At 30.7% G+C, this 8,679-nt stretch overlaps 1 pseudogene; it reads right to left on the bottom strand.

Annotated features, from left to right (window-relative positions):
• Window positions 1–1,741: 1,741 nt before the first annotated feature.
• Window positions 1,742–2,324, bottom strand: LOC129893278 (uncharacterized; annotated as a pseudogene).
• Between the last annotated feature and the right edge of the window lie 6,355 nt (window positions 2,325–8,679).

Raw genomic sequence — 8,679 nt, 5'->3', positions numbered from 1 at the left:
TATACATCTTTTGAATTTATTATTTTCATATATCTGTTAAACGTTTATATAACTTTATTTGATCTATCAGATTCATAACAATGAGATATCAATGACATGTGTCAACTTAAATATTAGTTCTGATGTTATTCTGATATTTAATAGCTTTTACTACCTAAAGGCCAATGATGGTTATATCAGTGAAAATAATGATCCACCAAAGCCCAAATGAGATTTTATTTCTCCCGCTCAAGGAGAAATGGTTGATGTAGAGTAGTTTTTTGAACTTGGTAGAAGTAGAATGTAAACAATTGTTTTTGACAGAAATAACATAGTACTTATTCAAATGATACATAACATCAGAAATGGTATCAGAGACATACCACTGTTGTATCATTTTTATAGATCAGTTTTAGGTTATGTATTTGTAACTTATCAAACATAAAATTAATATATTAAACTCTTTGAATCTGAGGTGCAGTGTATCAAATAAGTTCAAATTAATATCAGATTTGATATTGATACATAATCTTTCAATATATCAGATACATATTATATTTTACATATCATATGTTATAGTGTCTAGGGCGAGTCTTCCTACACGGCTAGACCTCCAAATCTCCTCCGGTGGTCATTTTGCTTGGATTGAGTGTTGAAATAGATACATCTTTATGATGTATCATTTAATTGTTGAATATATCTTTTTGTTGGTCACTTTCTTTACTCCTCTCTATTTTTAATTTTATGTATCTGTATTACTTTCAATATATATTAATTTAATGTATCAGATACATGTCTAAAATAATGTTCATATATTAGTATTCATTGTAACAAAATCGAATCTCGGTTGAAAAGCTAATAAACTCAAATCTCAATTGAAAAGCTATATATCAGTATGCAATGTATCATTATTTTTATGTATCCAATATATTTAAAAAATAATTCTTTTCACTTCAAAAATTAGTTATAAATTGATAATTAATCATACGAGACACAAGAAAAATAAATCTTACACAAACACATGAATTTAAAATAACTAAATATTCTAATTATAACCAACTAAATATATGATACATATTATAAAATATAACCAATAAAATAATAATGTATCATCTTATAAAACTTCAGATAACAAGTAATCTGAATTGTATTAACAATTTAAAAAATAAGATACATTCTTATTCAAAAATATTAAATGACATTTATTCAAATTCACGATAAAACTATATTAAAAGTTTAAAGTATCTATAATATTAATGTATCATAAGAACACTGTGTCACTTCTCCTCAGGTACAAAAGTGCAAGTTCGTCGGATATGACCTTCTTGTTCACAACGTCCACAACAATTTGTGTTTGATGTTAGCTTCTCATCTAGGTCTTTTTTCCTTCTTTTTCTTGGTCGTCCAGGTCTCCTTTTGAATTTAGGAGGCAAAACTAATTCATTTGAAGCATAATTTAGAACCAACCAATCTTCTTTATCAGGCATTGGAACCTCATAAGATTTGGCTAATGCATCTAGTTTGTAGTAACCAGAGCAGTATGGATGCATATCTCTAATATTTTTGCTTTTTAAAACTGCGATTGCATGTGCATAAGGTATCTCGTCTAGTTGAAATCTTCCACAATTACATATTTTTCATTCAAGGCATACAATGTATCTTCTTCTAGATTCATAAACTGAAAACATAAACTCAGATGATGGAACAACTTGCAAAGAGTAAGATGATCTAAATCCAGAAATCTAGAAAACACATTGATACATCAACTAACTGGTGATACATAACATATTGAGGCCAAGATACATGACTTCATTCTTGAACTTTTAGACGCGTTTAGAATTAAAATCTCTTCAAACCTTCTCCCTAATGTTTCCTTTGTATATGAGGGAATCTCTCTATTTTTGCAGTGCCAAGAACCAAATAGAATTCTACCCTTCTCTAAGAACTCTAATATAGGTAGTTGTTGTGCCTCAACAAGGCACCCATTGATACATTCGGCGATGTTTGAAGTCATCATTCTTCTTCTGTTTATTGTTGCATGCTCTAGATCATTTTTCATACCCATCTACCTCAAGGTACTCTTTAACCCTATAATCAATTTTTTCTACCTTAGCCATCAATTTTTTAAAATCTTCTTTTCTGTAGGATTTGGCCATTGAGTAGAACAGATCACTCAGTGTGTTTTTGCTCCTCTTGAAATTCGTACACACGTTCTTACAAAAATGCCATATGCATGCATAATGAGGAACAATTGGGAAAACAATATTTAAACTCTTCATTATACTCTCATTTCTATCCGATACAACACACAATTTTTTCCTCTCCCCAAATGCATTTTTAAATTATTGCAAGAATCATTTCCATGAAAAATCATTTTCGGTGTCGATAACTCCATAAGCTAATGGCAATATGCAACCTAATGAAGAAAAATTCATCAAAATGTTAGTTTTTTTTATCAGTTGAAAGGTCAAGTATGTTAGTTTTTTTTATCAGTTGAAAGGTCAAGTACCAGTGAAAGGTTATCAAATCAAATATAACAAACTAACAATAACAAATAAATTACCTATTCTATCAAGTGTGCTTGCCGATACAAAGGTCCCTTTGTAAGCTGCACTAAGATGTGCACCATCAACCATAACTACAGGTCTACAAAAATCAAACCTCCTTATAAAGGGCCTCAATGATATGAATAGATACATAAATTAATTTTTTCTGACTTGTGCATCCTTATATATGAATTTGGGTACACATTATATGGGAATCTTTCTATAACCATCGGCAGATTTACCCCTCATCATCTCTAGTGCATGCTCCTTAGCTTGCCATGCTTGTTGGTAAGAAACCTCAATTCCATATATTGCTCTAATATCTTCAATTATGTCATTTGGAGTATGGATTCTTTTATGATTGAACAACTTAGGAGCAATTAGACAACTTTAAAATCCAACTGTAGCCTGAACGTTTGTTACAATTCTATCTCTTAATGGATAGGTATATTCACTATTGAAGTACCTAGTCTTGATTGTATCTAAATTTTTTCGACAAGATGCCTTCAAAGTCCAACCACAGTCAGTAGAATAATACACTAAAACATAGTTGCATGTATTAGATTCATTTAAACTCAAAAAAATGCATCACGTATCATTCAAAAACTATAATATTTCCAATAAAAAAATACACAATCACATATACAATAATATTTCATGAACTTTATCATATACAAAAAAAGATTTTTTGATATTACGTATCATGAATTATTGCTGATATATCATTGCGATGTATCATTTAAATGTACCGCTGAAAGCTAATGCATCAGAATTCAATGTATAAGATTCAAAATTTATTTTAAAGTCTATGTATCAGAACTCAATGTATAATTATTTAGTGTATCTGATACATTTAATAAAACCTTTACTTTTGATATATATTCACTTATAACTCAAATTAAAATATATATTTTAATACGTATCAGATACATACAAATTCTTATGTATCTTACACTTATTAATATCTCATAATAAAAGACAGATATCTACAATTTAATGAGCATTTTTTGAACAACAATCTATAATTTTCATTATACAAGAGGAATGTATCACAATAATTTGTAGTCAATAAACATATATTTGAATCAGATACTCAATAAACTAAAAGTATTACGTACCTTTTCACATCATATCTCTTTACCTTGAAATTGAAGTTGCGCTCTATTTTTTATTTCTCCATAACAAAGAGCAGTGTTGATTTATCCTTGTACAGTTGCTTCTCCTTCACATCTGTACTATTTGCATCACTAATTTAATTCGTTATTTCTAATTAGTGAATGAAATATGAATCATCAATTTTTGATTCAACCACATCAAGTGCGTGTGTATCTTTTCCTAAACCTTCGAGACAGACAATTTCACCTAATGAAGGATCAAATTAACGTACATCTTCACTATTTTTATCACTAGTATCAATGCATAATGGATACATTTCAATTTCAGGCTCTTATTTTTACCTCCAAATAAAATCTTACTCCCATATTGTTTCTAATTATCAGTGGATATGAATTACCTTCAATTATGTATCAAATTTCTATGTTTTTCCTTATCTCGTCGATATCTAATTCTGCTGCAATAGCAGATTTGAGATTCACAAACGAAATCATATGACTAATTACTATTTCTTTGCTCTTGTATCATGCATAACCCACATCACTCTCGCAAATTTCAGAATACCTCAACAAAATTATTAAGTTCATCATGTATCATCCTCTGATTTTGGAAAAAAACACTGCTGTTACGTATTGGGTATCGTTGGAGGTAGATGGGTAAAAGAATTTCTGAATGATTTTTAACTTGTGCAAATTGGAAGAGATTGATATAAATTCATGTCTGTGATTTGGTCAACCAGATTTTAATTTTTATGTTTTGTTTCCTTTTAAAGCTCAACAGACTCATTAAACTTATATATCATACGTTATGTATCAACACTATACAGATGTATCCGGATTTGGAATTTTTAAAGGAATTTTTATAAAATTAAAAAGGGTTAGGATAGAATGAAATTAGGCTTATACAGTGTGTGATTCCTAAAATTTTTACTTAAAATAATAATTGAGTCAAGACCCAACACAATCCAAATTTGTTTGGGTAAAAATGGATTGGGTTAAAATGGGTTAGGTAATGGGTTATATGTCACACCCTAGAAGGGTACCCTGGATGTGGCCGGCACTCGAAGACCATTGCTGATCCTTAAGCGAACCACCTAGTCCAATCACATATCCGTTCATTCAATCAATCAGCGGAAGGCTTAAAATAAAGAAATAATTTAGTAGACAACTCAAATCATCAATCTAACTCATTAAAGGAATGCCAAGGGCCAACAAATCAAACTCCAATCTATATCATTAAATAGTCTGACAAGAACAATTCAAGTTAATAAAATACTCAATCGACTCATTACTATTTAGTCTATGAAGCCTCTATCACTACTATCTAATTGGTGTCAATGACAGGTTCATGTCTACCTCAAATCAGAATCAAAAGACTAAACTCAATGCAAGAATAACATAAGTGGTGTCCTCCGAATATAGGGGAAGACTCACCAATAAGCTGAGTGTGAACAGATCCTCAACGGTGCGCCTATTAATGATCTCTCAAACCTGTCTCTATATCATGAAATGATGCAGGTCCAAATGGACGTCAGTATGTGGAATGTACAAGTATGTAATATGACAGAATGAAACATGTGTCAAGATAGAACAATACCGGTTCAAATATCTCAAGTCATAAAGATAAGAGAGACTTAATCAAGGTATCATAAGTCTAAAGTAAGAACACAGTTTAGACAGAGACCAATCATATACAATCTGATCCAATCCAATCAAATACAATCCGATCCAATCATGTACAATCCAATTCAATCAAATCATTTACATTTCGATCACATACCATCCAATCCAATCCAATCATATTCAATCCAATCCAATCGTTTACAATCCAATCACATACCATCCAATCCAATCCAATCATATACAATAAACTCAACAACAAAGTCAAAGGACTCAGCTCAATAGATATGCAAATTAGAATTTAGCAACGTTCTACAATTCGACTCAATCATCTACAATCACAATCGAACCAATCATATTAGGCACAATTCACTCAATTTGGGAGTTTTTCTAACCAAAAAATATCACCTATGAGCTAGTGATATACATCAAGCCGACATTGTTGCCACATTCGTCCATACTTTGCCAGGGTATGAACAAATCAACCAATTAAGTCCTATCATTTCAGGACAATGGAATGGGAAACATCCGACTTTAACGGTTCAATCCCTTCCTACGTTGGCTATGTAGTTCATGGAATTTGAGTATGGACTATATTCTTACCCAATTCGGTGCTCAATACTCCTCTCAAAACTCAATATGCTCATATGTATCAGGTGAGTAAAATACTCAAAATACTCATTTAGTCTCTTTGGACTTAGTTTCAAATCAACTCATTTAGTCTCATTGGACTCTTTTCAAAACTCAATCAATCTGGTCTCATTGGACCTTCTTTCAAAACTCAATCAACTCATCTCAATCATCAAACTCTTCTTTTTAAAATTTGATACAATCTCAACTCAATGAATACAGTAAATATTAAATACATTTAAAATATAATTTTAACTCCTTAACTCAATCTCAAAATAGATGTTTTAATGTAAAAATACTCAACTCGTTTATACTCAAAATACTCATGTTCAAAATAATAATTAAAAAGACTTCTCAAACTCAGCTCATGCTTAATCTCTTTCTAAATCAAAGATAAAAATAATCATTCTTTAAACTCAAAATAGTGCATAAATAATTTATGCAAAAATATTCACAAATCATTTTTAAAATTCCTTCTCAAACAATCATTTATACTCATATGACTCCAATCAAATTAAATTATGCAAATCATATATCATGTAGTCACATTAGACTCCAATCCATTTCATCTCAAACATCATCATCAACATAACTCTTCATCAATCATTCTACCTATGTTAAAGATAACCATCATTCACATCATCATCAAACATCTTGCTCCAAAATTCCCATTTATCTCTATATTTAATTTCATTCAACTCATTAACAAAAATACATCATCTCCCTTTGAAAGCAATATTTACATAAAAACTATCGATCTCAACCTCAAGACAAATTATAACAAAAAGAAATCTCATCTTGGGTTCATGTGAATGAATACATGAATCCATACACTCAACAAAACTCAACTTGAGAACACCATCAATACATATGAATTTATATACAAAAATTCATTATAGTGAATATGTAACTACGGTTTGTGAAATAATTATGAAATATAATTATTCAAGAATTCAAGTCATGAAAATCATCAATCAATTAATAGTATATAAAAATATTCTAGAGCTTAGAAAAATTTCAAGAAAATCTTCATAGAGGGTTCAAGCCTTTCAAAATCTTCATCCAACACATCTATGGGGCATATGGAAGAAATCAATCCATATTTTAGCTTAGCCTTACCTACCTTAAAAGCTCCATAAATCTTGATGAAAAATCTTAATTTGAAGAAGAACAATGAAGAGACCCTTTCTTGAAATTCTTGGATTTATTTTCTTGAAAACCCTATGGTTAGGATTTAGGATTTCTCTTAGCGATTCATGAATAGATGAAGAAGTTTCGTTTGGAAAGCTTGAAGTCTATGAAGGAATTACCTTGTTGAAGAATATTGAAAAAGAACCCTAACTTGATGTTTTCTTGAAAATTCTTGAGCGTTGATGTTTAGAAGTGAATGAGAGGTTTTTTAATGAGAAAAACTGATTTCTACAAGTTTAAGGACATTAGAATAACTCCCCAAAGGGTTATAGGACAAAAATACCCTTAAAAAAATAAAGGGGGCATCATTCGTCTTAGGCAGTGGAGTCCGTGTCCTCTCTGCATCGCGAATCCATCGCGGACTTCTGTCAAGATAGAGTGTCTCCAGTAAAATGGTCATAACTCTTTAGTCCGTTCTCCAAATGAGACAAACTTGGTGGACTTGGAAAGAAGACTCAAAGAACTTTAATTTTATGGGTCATAGGCCATTCAAATCATTATATTTTAGGATACATGATCGCTTGAAGTTGACCCTTATACGGACTCATCAGAAAACTTAGCCGATAGAAATTCTTTGGACTCGTGTTGGTGTTAGGGATCCCTTATGACCCTAAAATACATCTAATACACTTAAAATACTTAGGAATTGATCCTAACTTATATATACAATTTGAAGTCTTCGAGTTCGATCCTACATGCACATGAAGAATGGTTCGAGTCTTGGCGAAAGAAATTGGGGTGTTACATTATATAACGGGTCAAGACCCAACTCAATCCAATTTCTACTAAGCTTAATTATTTGTTTTCCTTTTAAAGTATTTTAGTATCTAATAAAATTATTTTTCTTTATTATGGCTATATATAACATATTAAATTGAAAAAAATGTTTTTTAAAAATATTTTATAAGATTTTTCATGAGTCAATTCGGGTTATATATCAATCCAATTTTTAATGGGTTGAAATGGGTTGAGCTAATGAATGAGCGGGTCAATAACCAACCCAAACTTAAACGAGTTGGGCGGATTGAGCAGGTTGAGTTTGATTTTGCCACTCGTACTCACAATAATATGAAAGTTCAAGAGTACTGTATATTGCATGATTTTGACAAAATATGAAAACCTTAAGAGTCTACCAATTTTGAATATTTCAGTAGGTATTTAAAGCAATTTGGAATGCTATCTTAGCTTTGTCACACTTGATTGGTTCTAATTGGAGTACGTAGAAAATATCAGCCATATATATTGTATTTGACTTGTGATATGGTTCCACAACATGTTTGAAGAGGCTATAACTTTCTGCGTTTAGTTAAGACAAGTTAACTGAATAAAAATGACATAGAATTTTTAAAAAGAGTTAGGTTCTATTTATAATTGGTTGTGTTAAAAATGTATTCATATAGTATGATTATATAAAAAGTTTATATGTGTAATTTTTTATATTATGCATTACCAGTAATTTCTAAGACTTGTACCAAGGGTGAGCTAACCTCGTGTCTATAATTGTCACGCTCCAAACCTACATTTTGGACGTGGTTAACACCATAAGTATTGCTGGTCCGAGCTTACTCATAACATGGCATGAAACATGAGCATACATTTAA

Source organism: Solanum dulcamara, chromosome 1 (genome assembly GCF_947179165.1).
Source record: "Solanum dulcamara chromosome 1, daSolDulc1.2, whole genome shotgun sequence".
NCBI lineage: Eukaryota > Viridiplantae > Streptophyta > Magnoliopsida > Solanales > Solanaceae > Solanum > Solanum dulcamara.
This window is presented reverse-complemented; position numbering and strand designations above follow the sequence as displayed.